Below are 4,256 nucleotides of genomic sequence, written 5' to 3' on the forward strand. Positions count from 1 at the left end.
TGTATATATATATATATATATATATATATATGCAACTCCATTTGGTGTCACTAGAGGCACAAACCAAAGGGAAAAATACACCTTATGCACCAATTATATAGATAGATAGATTGATTGATAGATTGACCCAATTGTCTGTTTCTGTATCTGTTTATATAAATAAACAGTATCTGTTTATTAATTCTATTAAATCTGTTTATTATTCTGTATCTGTTTATATTAATAAACAGAAAAGTATGTATATACTATCCGGACATAATAGATCCACCATGCTGTCATTGTGCTGACCTACGATGTCAGTTGTAACACCCTTCCCTGCCATTTATAACTATGAAGACTCCTCTACCGTGGCCTCATGGGATAGTAAAGTGTCCATTGGTTATTGCTTCATGAAAACTGCATATTACTACTGCTTTTGACATACTACAGTAAAGTAGACATAATCATACGTGAGTCTAGTGTGCTTCAAAGCTGTTCACAATAAACCTCCCATCAAATCTCACCAAGGTCAGAGAACATTCGTAGTGTTTCCAAGGCATCGTCAATAAGCCAGCTATATGTTCCTGAAGCACATCCCTGAGTTCCTGCGGGAAGTCACACATTTCAACATTATTCCTCAAGCTCAAACAAATATTTGATTCACATACTGTACCACAATGGCCAACTTTAGTCAGTGATGACTCACATTCTTGTTTAGATGGGGAAACTTCCTCTGGAGTTTTCTCAGCATATGTTCCTGATCTTTAGATCTCGGCTCAGGCCCCTCCTCCTCTGAATCATCCACCTAATGAGACACAAAACACTGCTGTGACCCACCTGATGTATTTTTGTAGGTCGAAACCTGGAAACGAGTTTGCATTTTAGCATTCTGGTTCCATCGTCCGGAAGTCAATGGGGTTTCTTTTATTGGGTTTTTGGTTAAATGCCTGAAATAAGGTCTGTGATTAACACAAGCTCAAGATATTTTCATGTTTTATTCTACAACATCAGAAATACCTTGTGACTTGTGACTATTTTAAAGCATTTACTTGAAAAAGGCAGTTGCTGACAAGTGGCTAAATGGGACTACAGAGGTTGTCGGGACATTAAACGTCATTATCATCATATCAAACAGGAAAACTCATCTACTCAGTCATTTTCACAGCCTCCTTGTGTTTAGAATCCTGCTCTTGCAAACTATTCTAACTCAAGCTTTCAGGGAATGTTTTTGTAATATAAACTGAAAGAGTTAATGGTGGTGTTACTGGTTTATATAGCCTGCATTCAGGTTTTTACTTCTGCCGATTGTATTTAGGCTTCAAAATCCACTTGTGTTCATTTGTGAAGATTATCATGATGAGTAAAACGTGTAAGAATCATGAACCTTTGTTGGTCACAGAGCTAATTTCCTGCAATAATCGAAAAGCCAATGGGGAAAAAATCCTATTGTTTTTTTGTGGAGGGAACCAAAGTAATGATAACTTATGCGTTTGCCTACAAAAACACTGCAGCACTACATAGTGCAGACGCACACGCTCTCGCCAATGACAAATGATGAATAGCCCAATAAATTCAAGTTTCAAGTTTATTTGTACAGCGATTTTCACGATACAAATCATTGCAAAGCAACTTTACAGCAAATTAAGTTTCTACAATATTTAGTGGTAGCTTATCAGTGGTGACTGTCAGTTAATGTACATATGGCAGAAATGTACGGAAAAATAAATTAAAGACTAATAAATAAATCATTAACTGGTAACCCAGGTTGAAAAACATAGTGTTAGTGTCCTTGAGCGGGACACTCTTTTCAATTTAGCCTCAGTGGATTTGCAGCAGCATAAAATGCCTTGCTGTCAGTATTGAGGATCAAAGAGGGAGCGTCCCATATTAATCCAATGACTGGCTCTGAGCTCACCGCAGAAGCCCGCCTCTTTCTGCTGTGATGGGAGCTGTCGCTCTCCTGGGAAGCGCCACACATCTGCTGCTGTCTCCTTTCGTGGCCAGAATCAGACGCTGAAAAGGAGAGCATGTCAACAGGGCTCAGCAGCACACGAATCAATGCAGCAAATGCATTTCACCTCAAACTCAGCTGGATTCAGCATCACTGAAGCCATTCAAGCGATCAATGAGCTTTTATCATGGGAGCTGTTCAGATTGATGGAGTGACTGCTTATCTGTACCTGCCATCCCGGACGTCTTCAGGGGTGAGGGGCACGTGCTATTGGTCACCTAAAATGTCAATGAGATGATTATTGACATGCAGCCCAAACGATGGCCGGAATGCACCCAAAAATCGTCACAGTGGGTGTAGAAAGCGCTTGTTTTTACCATAGGTGATCCTTTCTGCTGTGTTTGTAGAGCTTGTGAGGTAGATCTTGTTGTTCTGCTGTGCTTCAGCCTAGTGTGCTTCAAAGTTGTTCACAATAAACCTCCCATCAAACATTATTGATTAATCAGTTAGAGTGTCAGTATAGAGCACTAAAAAAAAAAACAACAACTGTACAATGCAGTTTTGCATGCACCGTCTCCTGTTAAATATCCTGTTAAATTTACAAAATATCAAAAAATCCAAAATATAAATTAACAAAATATTAAATAACCTGTTAAATTTACTGTGGTTGCCGGAAATTCACTGTAAAAAATACAGTGACAGTGTTTCGTGTATTGCAGGACGGCATATTGGTGCCTGTATATTTTACACCTAAAGTGATATAATGTTTATATAACAAAATCTGCATTTTACCTTAAAATGTACTGATAACCACTTTAATAATGCATGTCGTTCAATAGAAAGTCACACGATGAATCATTGTAAGTACATCATAAATAGCCTGTTGCTAAAATATGGCCAATACTTGTATATACTGTAGACCACAAAACAACATCCGAGTAACACACGACACTAAAATAATGGAAAAACATTAGCTAAATAACAGAAAATGTAACACAAAACACCCTAATGTACAGTACTGATAACAAAAATGAGATGAAATTTTTTTTACCTAAATATTTTTATATGTGATATGTAACACAGGGATTTCTGGGAATGTCCTTTTACTGTTTTTGCAATAAATTATATGGTAATTCATAGTTTTTCCTTTCAAAAACCACACAATTTTACAGTAAAATTACATTGTTAAACCATAAACAGTTAACAAATAAACATTGTTAAACCATAAACAGTTAACAAATAAATAGGTTTTACTATAGAATTTCACAGTCTTTTTCTGTAAAAATTACAAACGTTTTTTTACAGTGTGGGAGCGCTTTATATTATGCCTCGGCCTCAAGCACAAATACTGAAGTTGATTCCTGACCTGACTGGCATCATGGAACTGCCTGTTATCTCAATATCAGAGTCAGAGTCAGAAAGGGCAATGAGATGATCCTGATGGACGTTTGGTTTCAGGAGTCTCTGGAATGATTGTGTCTGACTGGAAGAAAGCAATAAAGCACTGGAGGCCGTCAGGCAAAAACAACGCAAGTCCTGGAGAGGCTTATTACACTGTTTGCATTGGCAACACTTTACTGATGTTTCTCATTCTAGTTAGTAGTCAAGTTTTTTTTATTTAAAATGTTATTTTACTGTAAATAAAGACAAAGGGGACAAACGTTTTTTTTTAAATCTCGAATTGACATTGTTAGAATATAAATACAAATCAATATGATCAACAGCGATGAAGTTTTTGTAATATTTGCATACTTAATTTTCATCTGTTTGTCATAGGTTTGTTATGATGGGTAACACTCTAATTAATGCTATTTTATTTGTTAGCCATTGTGGGATAGCCACTTAAAACATTAAATAAAACATTATTAAATCAATTTGAAGAACAGGGTCTTGTCTCAAGTTCATACTGTCACACTTATCACAGCCTACCGGAGGAATCCACATGATTAGAGGATGCTGCTCCTTTCTTTTTCCTCATTGTTCACTCTTATGCGTTAACAACAGCTCAATCCAGCTTCACGCGTCATGTCATGCATTTCAATCGATACAATCATCGACATCTGACTCGTGCTTCCCCGAATCTACTACCTATCGACTGTAATGAGCTGATTTTTGGACAAGAATAGCATTTCTCTCTAACAAAGAATTCGCTCACCGGCGAGCTAATAAATGATTGCTTTGTCAATAAACAGCCTCGCATCGGCTTCGGCCATCGGTAATGATCAGATGACCCTGTTTAGCTCAGACCATTTCTCTGCACGTTATGAGTCTTTGTGATATTTCACCGGTTGTATTGTACCTAATGTATTTAATGAATGAAGACAGT

General features: G+C 37.1%; 1 pseudogene; it reads right to left on the minus strand.

Moving 5' to 3' along the window:
- Positions 1-3,874, minus strand: part of LOC107713285 (SWI/SNF-related matrix-associated actin-dependent regulator of chromatin subfamily A containing DEAD/H box 1B-like) — a 12,581-nt pseudogene extending 8,707 nt beyond the window's left edge.
- Positions 3,875-4,256: the final 382 nt, after the last annotated feature.

The sequence above is a fragment of the Sinocyclocheilus rhinocerous genome, unplaced genomic scaffold, assembly GCF_001515625.1.
Source record: "Sinocyclocheilus rhinocerous isolate Xijiao unplaced genomic scaffold, SAMN03320098_v1.1 scaffold688, whole genome shotgun sequence".
Taxonomy (NCBI): Eukaryota; Metazoa; Chordata; class Actinopteri; order Cypriniformes; family Cyprinidae; genus Sinocyclocheilus; species Sinocyclocheilus rhinocerous.